The 21,578-nt window shown below is 31.5% G+C and overlaps 1 protein-coding gene and 1 long non-coding RNA gene across 6 annotated transcripts in view; both read left to right on the forward strand.

The window, feature by feature from the left end:
* Positions 1 to 12,782, forward strand: part of LOC127734025 (semaphorin-2A-like) — a 134,289-nt gene extending 121,507 nt beyond the window's left edge. For all 5 annotated transcript variants that reach the window (XM_052243579.1, XM_052243580.1, XM_052243576.1 and 2 more), the window contains 3 exons: positions 1,095 to 1,141; positions 7,306 to 7,459; positions 12,690 to 12,782. The gene's annotated coding sequence lies outside the window, so the exon portion shown is untranslated. The remainder of the gene's footprint in view (positions 1 to 1,094; positions 1,142 to 7,305; positions 7,460 to 12,689) is intronic.
* A 4,748-nt stretch (positions 12,783 to 17,530) lies between these two features.
* On the forward strand, positions 17,531 to 21,313 carry LOC127734028 (uncharacterized). Its single transcript, XR_007997357.1, has 2 exons — positions 17,531 to 20,315; positions 20,621 to 21,313. It is a non-coding gene; the product is annotated as an uncharacterized LOC127734028 (long non-coding RNA).
* Positions 21,314 to 21,578: the final 265 nt, after the last annotated feature.

Consider the following 21,578-nt stretch of genomic DNA (forward strand, 5'->3'; position numbering starts at 1 on the left):
CCGTTGCGTCACTCAACTCCATATCTGGCGCGTATCGTCATTACAGTTATGTATCTTCTTTCATGGGAAAACTTCAGAACGGGAATATAAAATTCTGACAAAACAATCGAAATTTTAATAAAAATAGGAGATAACGTAATAGTGTCCTTACCTTTATAGTCCTGAGTTTATTAGACATGCTAAATGTACTTGTCCGAATGACTTTCAGCTTAATTAACATCATCATACTAGTCAATATTGTCCATTTTGAGAAAATACAGTATTGGCACACAGATGAAAAATAAACGGGTTTTGTTGCTATGCCTTTAGTTGTCTATGCTTTTTTGTAGACAGTTGTTTCTCTTTTGATCTTTATTCGATTTTTATGCCATAGCTTTTCAGTATTTTTTCGACTAAAACGGAATGCAGTTCAATTTCTATAAATCTTTAAACTTGTTTCAAAAATGTAATCTAACTGGAACAATAGCAGAGCATCCTGTTTGTGTTTAGCATTGACAAGCAAAGACTATCAAAACCTTTTCGAAACGTTGGATTGCCATTGATCAATATTAGTTGTTATATTCATAAATATTATTTCATATCAAATGAAAATATATTTATATCAACACATATATAAGCTATGAATTTAGAAGGTGATATTCTCGTTTTTCAAATACCTATGAATTTCTCTAACATCAATTAAGGTCTCACCAAATTTAACAGTTTTACACAACATAGAAAAATATTGAAAAATATTCAAAACAGATGTTCATATCAAAAAGAGTAATCAAATGTGTTCTTTTGAAGAAAACTAGGTAAATTTTTTTAAAAAGGAAGAGTGTCTTGGTACTTGATATCTAATTTTTATAAGGCTTATAAAGATTAATACATAGTTTCCCAAAAACAACAATTGTTTTACCTAATAAATTTTAGGAAAAATAAACAACACAAAAAAGGGAAGCATTGAAGCATTACATGACATTGTATTAGGTTAATACTGATCAATCAGTTTTTTCAAAAATGTGTTTTAATTGCAGGAGGTATTATATGTATCTTTCAAACCAATAATCTGTATTTCATTATTTGTGGCATTTTCACTTGTGTTCGTATTTCAGGGGTTTGCATGAAAAAAGGAACATCGCCAATTGCTAATACCGTAGAGGTAAGATTTGCTGTTGTTATTTGTTTCCCATAAACCACCAGTAGTACAGTGCGGAAATATTGTATATATAAAAATACGAAAATGTGGTATGATTGCCAATGAAACAACTCTCAACACGAGACCAAAAGACACAAAAGGCCTTATTTATGTACAAAATAACGAACGGAACACAAATATGATATACAGGAAAAACGACAACCACTGAATTACAGGCTCCTGACTTGGGATAGGTACATACAGAATGCGGCGGGGTTAAACTAGTTTGAAGGCGCGCCAACCCTTCCTCTTAATCTGGGACAGTGGTATAACAGTACACTATAAGAACAAAACTATAAAACAAAACAGGTGAAAAAGGCTTAACTCATCAGATCGATCCAAAGCAGAAATTTTGTGTTGGTTTAAGATTTATAGTTGGTATTATTGTATTTCTTGATATTGCTTTCAAACTATTTAGATTCGAGCACCACTGATGATTCTGTAATGCGTTGATGGAGTTCAAAATTAGAATTAATAAAAAAAAACAATACCTGTCATGCACACGGAAATGTGTATCAATGTTTATAAACAGGAGTAATTGGTGTTGTTCTAGTTAGAATTATATAACACTGTAGTATCTTTAACACAAATTAACATTTTTATTTCAAATATCTTATCAATATTCTGTCCCCTTTAGTACACTTGTATGACTGTTTCATGGTTTTGTCGAACGAATAGATATACACAGGTTATAAATTATTGATTCAGTAACTCTTTAGCATATTTCTTTTTTCCTTTATAAATGTTTCAATCCATGCCACAGACCTCAAAATTATTTTTTTCTTTGTTGACATATTTGTTTGTTTTTTTATACTGATTAAGATTATAACACAATGTTGACTGCTGTACCCCTTTTTTTGATATTTTTACCTATTATGTCTGTTTGTTTTGTTCACACATTTTTAATATAATGGAATTTAATGCGACTGTCATACAAGTGAGAGGTTTTGCTAGCTATAAAACCATGTTTAATCCACCATTTTTCTACATAAGGAAATGCCTGTACCAAGTAAGGAATATGACAGTTGTTTTCTATTCGTTTGATGTGTTTGAGCTTTTGATTTTTCCGTTTTGAATTTCCTTGGAGTTCGGTATTTTTGTTATTTTACTTTTTAATATCCAACTATGTAAACGATTTCCTTTATGAAATGTGTCTTCGAGTTCTCTGTGTACTGTGATTTCCATTTTGCAACACCAGATAACAACAATACATTCAGTTAGGTAAGTTTATTTTGTTTTCTATATTGATCCTTCACTTTTAATAACATGATGTATTACAGAATTAATTTTGCATACATTAATTGCACATTTACATAAAAATAATAATACAGTTTAAAGTTTTTTGGTGTATTGTCTGAACTTTCGATGCTGTTCCAAGAATTTTACAATTTAGTTAGAAAATATTGCTACAAATGCCAAAGCATGAATCAAATCCCTCTTTAAAATCATTTATCTTTGATATCAAACAAGCATGATCCTTATTATTGCTTTATAGTTTTGCATGTAATGATGATATAAAGTCGGTTTAGTTTGCAAGTGTACTGTGACTTTGCTTTCATTTTAGTCCAGTGTACTGTGACTTCATGTACAAAGCGATTGTGAATAAACTGCGACTACATGTTCAACAAATACACAGTTACTGTTATTTTAGTCCCTTTAAATTGTTCCATTGTTAGCAGCTCTAAGCCTTAGATATATTTTATCGGTTGCTCTCATATGACCTTCACTAGTTTTACGAAGAATTTGTATATTATGACTCATAGCAATATATGTACCTTTTAAGTTTATTCATTTTTTCAAAAGTTTGTTTTGTCGATTCCACCGTTCGAAGGACCAAATTGGTTGTTTTTACTGCGTTGAGAGTTAATTGGCACATAAAGACATACTGAAGCATACCATAGCTCATCATTGAAATAAAGAGATAAGATGCTAAACCGGACTTGAATTGTCGCCAACCGCTTGTCATATCACATTAGATATCGCCGCCAATAATAAGTCCAGCTCATGAAGAAATTAAACCAAATAGCATATCATCACTACCACCTATACAGAAACTGTTCGAAAGTTTTCCAGATCCGACTATATTCTAACATATATTGTTGTCTATACATAAAATAATTAAGATGATGTTGATAACTCGGATGATATGTATTGTGATGATGATATGCAATGTATTATTTAACTTTTATCAGAAGTCAAAATTTTCAGCTTGAAAGTATAAATAGTTTTTTAAACATGTCCAAGAAAAAACTTTTCCGGCAAACCGATGTTCGTATCTTCCATTTGTGTATATAGTTAAACTACTTAGGTCAGATAATGTGTAGCAAATGAGATATTCGGAAGCAATTAAACAATTCTGGCAAATTTGTGGTAAATTGATCCATGGAAGATTTTTTCGATTAATGTCTTTAGAAAAATAAACTTTAAAATTTTTGAATGGAGTTTCAATACAGTTCAATACAGTTCAACTTTAAAAGCCAATCAGCTATTGCAAAGTAATGAAATGAAACCAGGATTACTTCCTCACTTGAAATATTTTCTGTGGATAACAGACTGAAAATTTTCAAGATTTGTGGACACAGCAAAACAAATGAACATGTCATCTAGATCATTTGCGAGGGTATTGAACTGTTTGTTTTTGAAGCCAAGCGAACTTCGTATTAACGCTAAATTAAAATAAAACAAACGTGCCTTGCAGGCGGTAAAAGAGATAAGCGGGTTCAACAGAAGATATTCTATCTATGCCTTAGTGATAAGTGGTGTACCAGTTTGTATCAAATGAATGAGACTTTGGATGACTGTCTGAAAGCTATTGATGAATTTAGATAAGCATACAGCCTAGTACAAAAGTCCGCCAAGTTGTTTGCAAAAGGAGATAGTTTGCACATGCAAACACAATTCAACCGTGTAAGCTTATCCGGAGTTTAGGATATTTTGTGAGATATTGACAATTTACAAGAATATTCGACTGTTATTTCAAAGCTAGGACAGACAAAACGTATACATCGCATAATAGTTCCATACAAAGTTTTTGGGGTTATCATATAGATTAGTTAAGATAACACACCAATATGATCACCCTAGGATGTGGAAACTGATAGCTAAGGTCGTAATATGTTTATAACTACAACACGAAGTAACAGTACACAATAACATGAAGGCACAGTAACGTCATACAGATTATAAACGAGAAGTCACAGTACACCTGCAAACTAAACCGACTACGTATATTCATTCAATGTTAAAGTATAACAGTAATACAGACCTTGGATGGTGTAAACTTCCCACTAACACCATACACTATTACACCATTAAACCATTCACAATACACCATTACACCATACACCCTGTGCCATTACACCATACACGTTACACCTTTGCACCATACACCTTACACATTACACCATAATGCAATTTAATTTCAAAGAAAGCGTGCGACTACAAAATTATTTATTTATTTAAAAAAAACGAATTTTGATCACAATATTGTAAACTAATGTATAAATTTCAATAGAAAGCGTGCGACTACAAAATTATTTATTTATTTAAAAAAACGAATTTTGATCACAATATTGTAAACTAATGTATAAATTTAAAAATCAGTTCTTATCAATATTTTGCATAGTTTTAAATGTCATACACCATTCATTCACACTATTCCCGATCGCACGTTACACCATTACACCATTCCCCTTACACCATACACCATAGCATCTCCTCTTAATCTACATGGCCAAATGGAATTAAACTTAGCCACAATTATTATTATATTATCTTGATTGAAAAATGAATCCGATGACCCTGCCCTACAACCGACATGGTCCCTATTGGAAAAATAGAACATAGGGGTTTACTATAGAAGTCTATGGGAAAAATGTAAAAAAAAAACTATTTCAAATGGTCACAACTTGAAAACTAATTTAAATGATGATAAGGAGACTTCAGTAACTGTTGTAAAACTACAATGGGATGACTTGATTTTTTTGCCAGGGGGTGCATTTTTTTCAAAAAGGGAGAGTGGTGCCAATAATTTCTCCTTGATATGTTCCATTTTCAGCATTATTCAGTGTTACTTTTTCTAAAAACCATTATTATATCTTTTCTTTCAGCAAACTTATATTGGGTGAATGCCAATCAGACCCGGCGGGTTAGTCGGGGTCAGGGGAACTTCTTCCCAAATTTCTTTTGAAGGGTGTTCCATAAAAACATTTAAAGGCATTTTCAGCATTATGCAGGCCCTGGGTGAAATAAATTTTGGAGCGGAGGAAAGGATTTTTTTTTTTTTTTTGGTTAATTATCTTGAATATCATTATAGATTGTGATATACTGTAAACAGCAAAAATTTCAAACAAAGAAAGGTCTAAAAATAAGTTAACATGACAAATTGGCATTGGCATCTTATTGGAGTTATTGTCCTTTAATGGTATTTTCTGCAATTTATTGGTAATTTTTGTAAATCTTTTCAAAAATCTTCTGCTTTTAATTTAACTACTGGGCCAAATTAAACCAAACTTGGCCTCAATTATTATTAGGGTATCTATATGATTTTAACCTTATTTTACATGATTTCCAAAACCACAGTAGATACAGGTGAGCGACACATGCTCTTGAGAGCCTCTAGGTAAAGTTATTATTATTTTTATGTAAATAGAAAATAAATTAAACATACCAAACTAAGTGTATTGTTGTTATTTTGTGTTGCAAAATGGAAGTCACAGTATACCGAGATCGCGAAGGCACATTTCATAGACACCGGTTACATATTGTGAATATGTTATACCCAGTCGGACAGTTACATATGAGTTTGACTGTTCGATCCCGTATAGTAATTGAAAAGTTGTTATTATTTTGTGGTGAAATAATAATAGATATAAGAAGATGTGGTATGAACGCCAATGAGACAACTCTCCATCCAAGTCACAATTTATAAAAGTAAACCATTATAGGTCAAAGTACGGTCTTCAACACGGAGCCTTGGCTCACACCGCACAGTAAACTAAAAAGGGTCCAAAAATTACTAGTGAAAAACCATTCAAACGGGAAAAGCAACGGTCTAATCTATATAAAAAACAAGAAACGAGAAACACTTATGAACCACATCAACAAACGACAACTACTGAACATCAGATTCCTGACTTAGGACATGTGCAAACAATTGCAGCGGGTCTAAACGGTTTAAAGGTACCAAACTTTCATCCTTGTCTACAACAATAGTGTAACATCACAATATAGAAAGACACATTTTAAAATATCAATTGTAATGGCTTAACTCAATCAAAAGACTTAATAACACAAGTGAACATACACTGAACGAATAAATTTGATCTATGATTCAATGTAAATACAAAATCAATAGAATAAGGGATGAATAATTATTAAAGTAACAGTATTACATTTACAATAATATTATACACAGGTAAATGAAAATAATTTTGTTGTTAGGTATACAGTTTAAAAAGTGAAAGGAAATATTTTTACAAAATAAATAATTTTGATGTTCATAGTTCGAAGAAGTGAAAATTTATGGTAATACCAAACACTTATTAAAGCTGGTATATAGACCAGATATAACCCTGAATAAGTAAACATTAAATAACAAAAAGCATTACAAATAGTATCAACAGGTCAAATTAACAAGAAAGTACGATTTGAGAGTACTCGCAGTTACTGACAACTAGTTAAAAGCCAAAACCAATTAATTATAACAAATCATACATCAGAGACTAAATATGTTTATATTTTAAGGTAATATGTTGTTATATTGAAATGACTCTAATGAATTAAATGGTAGGTTAATTTTCTTTCACAGTGTTTTTGTTTAACTGAGAGTCTATTTTTTTAATAGGAAGGAAATAACCCTGAATAAGTTAACATTAAATAACAAAAAAGCATTACAAATAGTATCAACAGGTCAAATTAACAAGAAAGTACGATTTGGGAGTACTCGCAGCTACTGACAGCAAGTTAACAGCCAAAAACAGTTAATAATAAAAAATCATGCATCAGAGACTATTATTATATCTTAAGGTAATATGTTGTCATATTGATATGACTCTAATGAATTAAATGGTAGGTTAATTTTCTTTCACAGGTTTTCTGTTTGAATGAGAGTCTAGTTTTTTTTACAGGAAGGAAAAGGATCTCATACAGAAAATAAGCAACTTTCAGCGCCAGGTAATGATTGCAGCAGCAACAACAGTAAATCAATACTAAATAGTTCTGACAGAAAACCCAAAGATAATCTATGCTCTACAGGCACAACTAAAGCTGCAACATTACAAGGTAAGATATTATATTGACAATCAGTCTCAATTTGTGTTCATTTTGATTAAGAATACAAAACATATTCTGATGGTATATATAGTTTATAAGATATGTTTTCAATTTGTTTGGAGTCACGGCGACTAATAGCTTTACACATGGAAAATACACATGTCTCTTGTTAAACACTCTTTATAAATCTTGATTGCCGTTTCTGTTTTATTGTGTTGTTCAATTGCTGTCCAAATGATGTGAAACCGAATGTTTAGTATTCGCTGTTAACATTTCTACGACAGTGCGGCAACAAATATTTTAATGATAGATACAATAATGCTTATATATTGCTTCATACTTGCATTACTACAAAGAAATTTCATGAGCGGGTGTGTAGTTCATATATTTTTGTAATTAGCGAGGACAACCAGTTATTTTTAAACGTTAGATGGCATATTTCATGATGAAACTGACAAAAACATTATTAAGTGACTTGAAGATGCAGTAGAGTACAAAGTTAATCAGTTTGCGAATCCTTAAATTGTGGGAGACATGGGGTCAGATTCGTTAGAGCTGTGATACCGGCCTGAATTATTTCTATATCCTATTGAATATATGAGTACAATGACTCCTAATCATTTAAATTTGTTAAGACACAATCTCATATCCTGACAAATTACTTAATGTCCTGGTAAACTGAAGAAACAGTTTTTCCCAAATTTGTTTTTAATTTCTGTTGTAAATACAAGTCCTTGATCGATGACTAGTTACCGTCAGTTACAAGTTAACGTCACCTGCCGTTTTATTCAATAACGGAAATTATGTGTAAAAACAACAGACTGCTGATATTTTCAGATCGATATTTTTACAAATTCAGTTTTTTTTATCCGATAATGATAGGGAAATGCCGAATATTCTATAAATTAAACACCTCATTGATAGAACCACGAATGGGGACATGACGTCATTGCTTTTTGTCATCCTCGGTGACAACGCAATATCTAACCTTGGTTTAGAATATATCATTTATTTCAACTGATCCTAAAAGTTTATAATTTTCAAAATTAAAGTTTATACGTCTCTCTTCAATACAGTGTAAGTGGTTGATTTCTTTTTACGTAATTTTCACATTCAGACCAGAAACCTTCCAAATTATGGTCAAAATCATGATGTGTTAGGTTCAATTGGTATACCTTTTTTTCTTCTTGCTACACGAAATAAAAATAAATTATCTTATTGTCCAGACTAACTTTAAATTCTATCATTTAATGGTATGATTCAAAAGTTAGGGTAACTGGTCATCGTACCTAAGAAATTTCCCGCAAAATTCGCCATACGATTAATTAGTTGTTTTCGTTGTTTATAAGAGGAATCAAAAGCGGAGCCTATGGTTATAAATCTTACTTATGGTAACCCTCGTTATGTTAAAAGAATATTTCCTCAAACAGTCCATGTTAAAAATTATTCAAGAATCTGATTGTTACTAGTTCTAGACCAGTGCAGTTTAAATAGTTATTTCTTCTAATGACTTGGAGATTTTAAATACTTTAAAATAATGTCGATCAAATTTTTTTATGAGACTTATTGAATCTTTTATGAGTCTGAAGCGACAATTCTTTACTAAATTTGGCTACCTGAGCTCGCTTCCTATATTATAGTAAACTCTTCTTTTAAAGTTTCTGCTTTTTTTGTGTTCAGGAAAGTGGTCATCCAGTAAGTAGCTCAATTTTGGGTGTTCATGCGTTTTATTTTTACGAAATGTGGTCAAAATAATTGACGAAAGTGGTTTTGTGGTAGTAAGAATACTTTAGGTTGTGCGCATGCGTCCAGCGTAACAACTTACAAGCTTTATGATAGGCTTTATAGAGTTATAATCATCAGTAGGTCGATGCCACTGTTAGTAGACGTTTCGTCTCTGATGGAATCAACATCCCATTGGTCAGCACTCATGTGTTAAAATGAAATATAATCAATAGACTCATTTGTTGAGTCTTTTGTAGACGAATTGCGCGTCTGGTGTAAAAAATCCTAAGCATGGTATATTTGATGAGATGTTTTACTATTAATTTACAATTAATAAAATGTTGAATTATTTGAAACACTAAGGCTTTACTATCACCAGAAACAGATGGCCTTAATCAACTTCGGCTAAACATTTTGGAATCTTATGTTCTTAATGCTCTTTAACTTTGTATCTCGTATCTGACCTTCCAGCTGTATTGATTCTCGCTACTGATAATTTTTTGTACGCAATAACGCGTGTCGGGTGTTAGTGGTTGGTCTTGTATGTTGTATTATCCAATATTTCGGGGTAACTCCTCTAATTTATTTAATGAATATTAAAAATTTGATTAGCTGTACGAACAAAAAGTACGTCAAAGGAATTGGCAAAACCAACTTAGGTCAACTTTGTTTGAGGGAGATGAAATAAATGTATGGTAGGTTGACTTCTCGGAATATGTTGTCCGCAATAGCTACTAGTAATTCTTCCCATGTCATAGCACAATTACAGAGGCATACACTGATCAGTGAGCTAGGTATTTTAATACTCATATTATGACTTAAAAGTTTTTGCGGTACCAATCTCGATTAGCCAGGTCGTTCCTTATGCGTGTGTCATTAATGCCAGTTAACGACAATTCAGAAAGTGCCTCACTTTAAACTAGACTGATATTGACACTACTAAATTTTTCAATGTTTTACGATGTCGTCGGTGTCTTAAATCTTGCAATGGTTATCTTATTAAATGACAATACGAAGGTTGAATTCTGCGGAAATGTGAATACGTACGATGATCTTTTCTGCTTTCTTTATAAACCCAAGGCGACTAGTGCTTTGAGGACTAATATTATGAAGTGAATACAGAATTTACATAAATTCTCAAAAATTCATTTCCACCTGTATGTAAAATCATTTTTCTACACTTGATGCATCCATCAGCTTGGGAAAATATATTCAGTAGACGCTGTATTTTTTGTCTAATCGCAGTGGTCAGAATCATTGATCTAAGTACACAAAAGAGCAACCTAGTTTCAAGAAAGTAAATACTACTGTTCCACCGTTACTGTCGCCGATTGTGTTAATTTAACAACCGGCACGGACCTTCAAAGGGTAAATGTTCTTACGTTTAATTATTTCTAAACCGTCAAATCCTAGTATAATTAAGTTTATATATTTACTGTTGGTGTTAAATTCATACAAATATTGATCTATTATTGTCTGAAAAAATTATCACTTAATTTTGTCACATGCTTTCATTTCGTATGAAAACAACCAATGCTGTATGAAAGTAACCCATACCGTATGAACGCAACCCATGATAATAGACTTGTTAGTGACTCCTACCAACTTAATCAACACTATATTTACGGAATACTTGTGTCATCCGTACAAACGATTATGCTTTTAAAAAACTCTCAACTTTTATTTTTTGAAAAAAGGTAGTTGACAATATATCGTGGTATGTGTAAAGCTAATATAAATATATAAAAATTAATTATAGTCCTATGATGCAATTACAAAAATGATTGACATCCCCTTAAGCCAATGTTAGCTATATGACGTATTATAATTGATTTGACATGGATTGATACTGCCTTCTTCTCACTAAACAATTTCTTACCAAGTTTCGTGTTAAAGTTTTATTTTTACATTCAAAATGTGAATAGCATGTATTGTATTTTTCTTACTTCGAAAATCTGTAAATATACGGATTGGCTGCTGAGATATTTGTTATATTTGATACAAAATGGAAGCAAATGACTACCACATTTTTAGCAAAAAATGTGTCTATGGTTCCTGCAAAATGTGATGATCACTTACTTTTATTTCGTGTATAGCTTAAATAAAAGACAGCATTCAATTTTATATTGCATTTTAAATATATCAAATCAGGCTATTTAAATATTTTTTTTAAGTTATAAACAAACAACGTAATTTTTACAGGTGTTTTATTTTGACCTACTCATCTACAAAACAAACAATGTGTATGTGTACTATTCGTCTGAATGTCCCTCCTATTTATGAAAATTATTCCCTCCTGTTACTGTTTAATTCGTTTTAGGAAGAAATATTCAATCACTACATATTTTTCAACTAGAAGCACTCAAAAGAAAATCAAGTTAATTTTGTCAAGGGAGAAATTATCAGAAAATGACAAACTGAAACTATATGAAACAACGTCAAAATCAGATGAATAAGAATTAATTAACATATAAACAACTTTTGTTTTATTCTTACACACCTAATACATTACATAGGTATTGAAGTTACTTGACCTTAGCAAAACGATTCCCAGCAGTCCAGAATGGTACAATTACCCACATTTTCGTATCTTCATATTCAGGGACCTAAACATGTTTACCCTTAAACCTGTGGAATGACGTTTAAAACGAATTTCGCCTATTCTTTAAGGTTTTCTGTTGTGAAAAAAGGTTTCCTCTTATCACACGGAATGATAACGGAAAGATCATTCTAAATACTGTTGCTGAAAAATATCTTTCACATTAAATGGTGACTTGCGTATTTTGAATTGTATTAGTTGAACATTGCTATCTAACGTTTATATCGAAGACAACTTTGACATTCTACAGTTCACATGCTAAAACAATGACTTAGACCATGTTTTAAACCTCGAACTACCCCTTTTGAGGGCCATCATGTAATCTTCTAATGCATCAGACTATTGTTGTTCGATATCCAATGACATTCGCTATTACCCCTGCTTAAAGATAACTTCAGTACGCAATTCAATGTTCTTCTCTGAACCATTTTTGCATAGACGAACAAGTTCAAAACGTTCGATTACAATGAAAATACATCTTTGGTGCATAAAGTTGAATATACAAAGTGTATTTAAGGTCAACGTACATTTACTGGCCTATGTCACAGATTTTGATAATTTCAAACAACTTTGGCATGTTGGATATTAAAATTAACCTAAAACATGCTGCATTTATCATTTCTTTTCTGAACTATTAATGAATGATTTATTTCAAAATATGTGAACATCATTTTTGTTTAGAAAGCAAATTAATTCGACGAAAAACGTTCATTTTGTCTTAAAATCATCAAATCGCTAACATCATTTTTGTTTAGAAAGCATATTAATTCGACGAAAAACGTTCATTTTGTCTTAAAATCATCAAATCGCTAATTACAAATTCATTGCCTGTTCTTTAAGAAATATATCATTTACTGTACATTCATCTTAATCTCCTCCAAATGTTATTTTTCAATCATTAATGATATTCTCTAGTGAAGAAAAGAAAAAAAAAGAGAATCGGACAAAAAAAGGTAGACGTTCCAAATGATATAAACGATGAAAAGTTGAAGCTACATAGTCAATCAAGTAAGTATAATAAAAAGGACCAAGCTAATGCATAACGTTATCAGTGACCAAAATTGGCATTAATGAATAATTACATTACATGTATGTTTCATAAGAATAGGTACTTTTGAAGACAACAACCGCGTTGCGTTCTAAAATCAAATGTTATCTCTCAATAAAATGCAACATTCATGACTGCAATTACTTCCAATGACAATGTCACGACGATGCATAGGAAAACAAACCATAAGCCTGATATAGCACGTAGTTTCATAAGCTCGTATTTGTAGAATACCAGGATAAATTTTTATCATATAAACATTAGGAAAAAGTAGGGAACCCTCTTCAGTGTTATCTAATCTTTATTTTTATTACATCTCATAGTAAAATCCTTACTGAATACATGTCTTATAACTTTGAAAACGGAATAACAATCAGCGAATATGCTCTTTAGAATGAACGCACCACTCAAGAGATCCCAGATGTACATATTATACAAACACACAAAGTCACATGTATTCATATTTGATTAATACCTTCAAATATATGATGTGTTAATAGCTAGATCTGTTCTTGATTTTGTTCTGACACCGATCATTTACCTTTTGCAAGAAGGCATTTCTTGTTTTGGAGACAAATATTTTTTTGCAAACTTCCATAAAAACAAAGCTTATTGTTTCAATAACAAACAATGAGAACAAAAAACATTTAGTTCTGATCATTGTTGTTAGTTTAACTAATTTTCAATAAAAACTACTTCCCCTCTGAAAAATAATATTTGTTTCCAGAAATTCAAAATTTAGCAATTCTGAAAACAAACCTGCTCCCCACCAGATTATGGTCGCCGGTGCCTTATTACAACGAACAAAATAAGGGTTGGATATATATTTTTAATCGATATGTTGTATATTGCTCAAAATGTGTTTTGATTAGTTTTTCATGTACATAATAAAAAAATGCAATCTATATAATTGTTCACCATATTAAAGTTTTATTCATTTTTTTAATTTAAAATGCGGAAATCTGTATATCATGCAATTGGCAATATTTCTAATATTTATTTCGAAATAGTTTATGTTTTAATTGTGTTCGATTTAGAGGTTTATACTTCACAGCATCAACCAAAATACTTAATTTTGTTAATTGAGTAAAATAGACAAGTACCATTTTAAATAGCAACACGTGTCTTATAAATAGAAACGAATCATATCAATATGAAAAGTTAGGAGATGTGGTGTTTGTGTATTCAAGTCCAACCTTACAAGTTGGAGGAGCAAAATGCCATTTATTCGTCCAATAAAATATTCATAGTAATGGTTTGTTGAATACTAATATCTATTTTCTCCCAACACTTCGTTCGTCCGTAAAAAAATATAATATTTGTTAACATTGCCATATAAGCGGGAGGTTTGGCTAGCCATAAAACCAGGTTCAACCCACCATTTTTTATCAAAATGTCCTGTACCAAGTCAGAAATATGGCAGTTGTTATCAATATTCCGTTTCTATGTATGTTGGCGTTTGTTTTTGTTACAGTTCAGTGTTTCTGTTGTTCTGTTGTTTTTCTCTTATAGTTCACGTGTTTCCCTCGGTTTTAGTTTGTTACCCGGATTTGTTTTCTCTTAATCGAGTTATGACTTTTGAACAGCGGTATACTACTGTTGCCTTTATTTGTCTTTCCTTAATGAATAATGACAAAAACAGTAAATAGGATTTAGTCACCAACTGATGCAAACTGCTAAATATACTCATTAAAATACACAGATATTTTTTTATTTTAATGTCTCTTTTGAAGGCGGTATGGTGACCTATAGTTGTTAATTTCTGTGTCATTTTGGTCTCTTGTGAAGAGTTGTCTCATTGGCAATCATACCACATCTTCTTATTTTCATATTAAGGATGTGTTCAAAGAAAGAAAAAGAAAAATAGGGGACTTGTACTGCTTTCGTGTAACGGTTCTATTTTAATATCGAAAAAAAACCTTGCATTGCATCCAACTGTGCAATTGTTCTAATATATAAAAAAAATCTTTTAATTACAATAACAAAAATAAGGAGTCTTTAGAACTTTTTTACGCTGTTGATAGGCTGTTATGATGAAAGAATCTGTTTATGTATTCACAACATATAAGAACAATTATTTGATCTGTGTGTCTGTCCATCAGATATGTATTATTTTGTAAAAATAAAATCCTTCATATTCACATAGAAAAGAAACAAAGAAAAACTACGTCAAACCATTCAATTTTGTGAACTTGTTATCTTATAGTAAAAAATGTAAAGGAAAAAAGAAAATTCTAAGGGTACATTTGAAAACCAGAACGGCTACTACTAGCACTTAAATGCATTATGGGAAAACATGGCAAAATATCTTAAAACAACTTCATAATGGAAGATGCATGACCTCAATAGGTTTGCAAACGTTCTGTGAGGTTTCAGGGTTAAAAACTGTCGAAGGAGTAGATTACACAAAGTTGGAACCATCTTGATATCTTATCACTTTTTTACCAAATGAAAAATAACGAAAATTTATGAAACGTGTTACCATTTTATGCTCCTCTGTGTAATTCCCATTTTTTTACGTGTGTGCTGGCTTACCATCCTAAAGTTAACAATTTATCACACATTATCGACGAAAACTGGATAGAAATCAAAAATCTTTCCCGAGCCTCCCGTACTGGCTTTCCTTAGGCCTGAAAGCCTTAAAGACTTGCTGGCGAGAGCCGATTTATACTCTAAATAAGGCTCCTCGTCAGCGGGCTCCTTGAAGTGTTGTCGGAACAAACGACAAACGTAGTGACTATGAATGTAATCCAGACCTTCTTCTCAGTTGACATTTGAGATCCCCTGGCCACACAAAGGCAGATCTCGATCAACTGACTATAACCATGAACACAACACTGCTTGGTTTAGGGATCGGAGAATCACTCGGGAAAGATTTGGGATAAGAAAATATTAAAAACGTTGGCACCAAATGGGATCAATGAAAAGGTGTAGTTCTAATCGCACAGTGCTATTCAATTGGGTTGTTTAACTAAACAGTCTCTGTTGTAACTCTTTTACCTGCGTCAACTCTGCAATTCTGGATTGGATGTTTAAATACGCAGCCTCTGTTGTTATTACTTAATCTTCGTTAACTTTAAAATTTTAGAATGATACCAGTTCAAATCAAACAATGCTATTTATTTGGGATGCATAAATACGCGGCCTCTGTTGTAATTACTTAACCTTCGTAAACTATGACATTTTAGAATAATACCAGTTCAAATCGCACAGTACTTTCCATTTGGGATGTATAAATACACAGCCTCTGTAGGTATTACTTAACCTTCGTTAACTTTGAAATTTAAGAATAATACCAGCTCAAATCGAACAATGCTATTCATTTGGGATGTTTAAATACGCAGCCTCTGTTGTAATTACTTAACCTTAATGATTTAACTCAACTTTCGTCCCCTGTGAAATTTTAGAATTGTACCAGCTCATATCGCATATTTCTATTCTTTTGAGATGCATATCTATGCAATCTCTGTTGTAAATACTTAAAAACCTGAGTCAACTTTGTAATTCAAGAATTATACAAGCGTAGGTCGGTTTTTAATTTGTATAACGTTAAAGATTGTTTTAGTTAAAATCAGAATAGATTGAAATGATTCATTATATATCATCATACTGATAAAGGATATCTGTTATCCGAAATATTTATTGACACATGTATTTACTGTTTCCTTTTTAATATTGGTGTTGTTTTGTACACTTTTGTTTTACGTATATATACATTATTTTTCTATTGTGCACAGTATCGTTAGTTTTTCATGACGATCCAGCGCCCTCGTAATATATATGAAAGTCACATGGATTTTGATTCTGAAAAACACATTCCCTAATTTTTATATTCATTTTTTTTTTTCATTACTGTAGCCGATCGTAAAGTAAAACCCTGAAATTTATGTGATACTATCCACTAGTTGACTGTTTAAATCCCATATTGTTGGGCAGCTATCTATTACATGTATCCCGCTGTTGTGTCATGTTTATCAAAACAATGAATGCAATAGTTACATGAGCATGATAAGAGAAACATCTCAAAGATTTTACCCAACTAAGTTTATTTTTACACCTTCTGTAGCATATCAAAATCAAAGATAACCATATCAACATTATATTATAAATATTGATAAAAAGGATATGAAAAGTTCTTTTGAAAATCCGATTAAACCTGTGTTGTCTTCTGCTTACAGTATATAATTACACATGTAAATGATCTAGTAATAATGAAAAGAGGAAAGTGTCTGAAAAGCAATTGACAAATCAAACAAACCTGCAACATGCTTGTGAATTAGCTTATAATTTACAACACATTTTAAATTATGATTAAAAACATATGTTCAAACTGAATGGTTTCACAACGTATATATAATGTCTCTCCTTTTTTATTGGTTCTTTGCTTTACTATTGACTCCACCAAAAGGAAGGTAGTACCTTAGCTAAAAATGATTTCAAGGTTCAGCTAGCCATCAAGCTAACCAACAATTTTACCTTTATCTACACACTCAAATATGGGCTCTTTAAACTTATTTATTGAACACATTTGAAAAAAGTGACCTTTGTCTTCATGATTCGATAAATGGCCAATTATTGACATATATATATATATATATATACATAAATTTTGCGTTTAGCATCAGTTTGACATCTTACATGCATATATACATCTGGAAATAAATCAACTGTAAAAAAATACGTATATATATATATAATTTGTTTTGCATGCACACGTATAAAAATTGCGGTTTTTATCCAACGCAATCATATGTTTGAACGTTGTTTTCAGTTTAGACTTGTTTATATATATATATATATGTATTTTTTTACAGTTGATTTATTTCCAGATGTATATATATGCATGTAAAATGTCAAACTTATGCTGAACGCAAAATTTATGTTCTGAATTCATAAAAACTGTTAGAGTGAATCAAACAACATACACAACTGCTACATTGCATTGCCTCCTGTTTTTGTCGAACCTGCGAGATTTATTTCGGGAAAGCGAGACATAGCGATCCTAGATTCCGTCGTCGGCGTCGTCGTCGTCAGCATTTAGGTTCAGTCTGTGGTTAAAGGTTTTAAGATCATCAATAACTTCATAAATCTAAAATGGAATTTTATGAAATTTGAACATAAGCTTGTTTATGACCAAAATACAGTATCAAGCGCAAAATTTTGAAAATATTTATTTTCATTTTTCCGTTTTTGACTGATAAATGGACTTAGTTTTTTTACATTTAACATTCATATTCAGTTTGAGGTTAAAGTTTTTCAGTTATCATGGAATTTTATGAAATTTGAACAGGAGCTTGTTTATGACCAAAATACAGTATCCAGAGCAAAACTTGAAAATATTTATTTTCATTTTTCCGTATTTTACTGATCAATGGACTTAGTTTTTTTTTACAATTAACATTCATATTCAGTCTGGGGTTAAAGTTTTTCAGTCATCAATAACTTTGTCAACTCTTCATGGTATTTAATGAAATTTGGACAGAAGCTTGTTTATGACTTAAATACAGTATCCAGAGCAAAAATTTGAAAATATTTATTTTCATTATCTTGTATTTTACTGATAAATGGACTTAGTTTTTTTACAAGTATATACAGTCTTGGGTTAAAGTTTCTTACACAACAATTACTTTGTCAAACCTTCATAGAATTTATGAACCTTTGGTAGAAGCTTTTTTATGATTAAGAAATTATGTGTGATGCAAACTTTCGAAAATCTGTATTGATTTTCAGTTTTTACAGTTACAATTTACAGACAGTCTGGGATAAAATTTTTTAGACATGATAAATTTGTTAACCTTCATAGATTGTTGTGAAACTGGGTCTGAAGCTAATCTTTAAGACTAAGAAATAGCATCTAAAGACAAAGGTTGCATGTTTTTTATTTTGAGTTCTGTATTTTACTGATAAATGGACTCACATTTTATGTCAACATTACACTTTTACACTGACAGCAGCAATCGCAGTTGAGACACAGGGTTCTGCGGAACCCCTTTCGACTTTTTATAGAAAGATTTTGTTGCGACTTGTGTCATCTTTTATCATGGTATGTGTTTGTCCCCTCCTACAGACCTTTCCAGAGAAACCCCCACAATTGTTCAGTATAAACAAAGCAAGTTATTTGATAGTTACGTATGCAAAAATGTCATTTCTTGGCTTCTTTCCTTTGGGAAAAAAATAAGCTTGTTTCTCTTTCAACTAAATAAAATGTACCTATACATTTCACAAAAACAAAACAAATATTAATGAGCATAAAACAAAAACAAAAACTTTATAACTTTTCCTTAATATTAACCGTTTGAGTTTAATTAAAGGACACCGGCCACTTCAAACTATCATTTGTAAAATAAATCGTAATGGGATGTAAACATCGTTTATTTCGTAGATTAGTGTGTAACACATATCGTATGTCTATAAAAACAGGTTGTATCAGCTTGAAATAACCCTTTTCCGGACATTGCCGATAATTGCCGACAATTAATAAGCATCGTCCCGAATGACTGCGTGACGTTACTTGTGTTGTTTACATTCGCCATACCACGACAAACACAGCTATTTCCAACTCAAATTAGACAAAGTATTCAATGGATTTCGACGGACAGGACAGCGGTGATGAGCCATTTATAACTGCTGTTGATAATATTCAACCGTATCAGTTCGAGCCTGTTGTTCATATTGAACAAAACGAAGTGAGCAGTCAAAATCAATCGGACTCTGAGGAAAATTCTGAAGTCGACGAATCTGACTCCTCTGACCTGCAAGATAGCCGGATGGATAACTTGGCATGGTATGGTTGATTGTCCAACATTGTCTAACATGATTAAATAACTAACATAACCAAGCCTCCGTAGATGTAAATGTGTTTTGGTTTTTTGTTCTTTATTAAAAAAGGGGGGTTGACATGTATATCATACACATTTGCCGACACTCGTATATTAAAAAACTCCCTGAACTACATACAGAGTCAAATGAAATGAGATAATGCCATACTTTCATTTTCAAAGAAGAAGATGATGAATAAGGCCTACAGACTATTAGTTTTTATTTAAAAAATAGGTTCTGATTTTGTTGTACATTTTGTACATGTAGTAATTACTCACAATGATATGGAATTAATGTTAAAATGTGCCATGCTATTCATTTCACACTGATGCATTGTTACCTTTTTTATGAATTACTTGACCGTTTTTTACAAATCTACATAATAATGGATTTTAAGGATTTATTGTAAAATATTTGCAAGTCAAATCTACGTAGTACATTAAATTTCCCAGGTGTGACTGTAACAACTGCACTGTAATAACCACTGTGAATGAATGCCTTTGTTGCAAGGAAGTTGGTCCAGTTGTAGAAAAGATGGAAGATGGGGACCTTAATTGCATAACAGACCATGAGGGGTTTACTGGAAACTGTCTAAATAGACATGTCATTGGGGTCTCTTTGTATGACTTTGTTGAAAGGCAGGGACCAGTAGATGATAATGAACCAATTCATGCGTAAGTTCAATTTAATGTCGTCGATTAAACAAAAATTTAACTTCACAACTATCATTTTTTAATTACAATTTCAATCAGAAACATAATAAAAAAAATGTCAAGACCAAACTGATGATGGAATGCAAAAAAGGCAAAATAATTAAATCTGGATAATCAAATATATCATCATGAAAATATGAAATCATCTTAATCACTTTTTTTCAGCATACTGAAAATCAGTTATGATAATATCCTTGTTCAAGCCTTAAGTATCACTTTGTATAACGAATTTGAATAATCTGTTAAATATTTTATTTTTTTTTCAGATTATATAGATATATTGCATACAGACGATTCACTCAGGCCATGATAATTTGAAAAAAAATATTTCATGAAGCTCTCAATTTCCCGCCCATATATGTGGTTAAAATCTGTGTATATTTCATGTTTCCACGACCTAGTAATGAAAGATAAAAACAATTGATTACATGGTGTTGAGTGTGGTAAATACAAGGATAATGGTGAAGAGTTGTTTTGAACAATGATCACATAATATATTAAAACAAATGTACAAGTATGCAAAGTTGAGAAATGATGTCAGTTACTAGCAAAACGACTTGTCCGATGTCTTATTAGCTCCTCCTTATCAAAATGAGCATTTGATGCTGTTAGTGGAGGAAGTCTCTGGTATACAATGTTAAAGTCCTCTAAAGCTTCTTTAATGCTTGACAAGTTATTTCGTCTGTCAAAAGTTCTTTTCAGAAGAGCTCCAACATAATCTACAAGACAAATAGAAACAATATGTAGTAGCTCAGCCTCTAATTCACATAACTTAGCAGTTCGAATTTATAAATGCACTTACATGCATGTGCATTATGCATTTTGAGAATACAAACTTATTCAATTTCAATTGTACAAAAAGAGACTCATTCTGCTGTAAATAAACCTTTAAAATTCCCATATATAAAAATAAACTGCTGAAGAGCAATATTATTACAAAGTAAATGTCTTGCATAGTGCTTTTTATGTTTTAATTATTGAACCAGAAAGTTTTATGAAATCCTACCATAGGTTGCTTGAACTTTCTGTGGTTTGACAACACATTGCTCTCCTTTTTTTGCCTTAGGGTACGACTTTTTCCATTTCAAGATTCCTGCTTTTGTGACAGCTTGCTGTCTATTTCCATATTCATTGAAATGCAATGCAGCAATGTAAATTCTGAAGAAGAAGAAAAAACGGTACAAAAGCATTTAAATCAACAGATTTATAAATAAAGAACCTACT

The sequence above is a fragment of the Mytilus californianus genome, unplaced genomic scaffold (genome assembly GCF_021869535.1).
Source record: "Mytilus californianus isolate M0D057914Y unplaced genomic scaffold, xbMytCali1.0.p SCAF_3, whole genome shotgun sequence".
Lineage (NCBI taxonomy): Eukaryota > Metazoa > Mollusca > Bivalvia > Mytilida > Mytilidae > Mytilus > Mytilus californianus.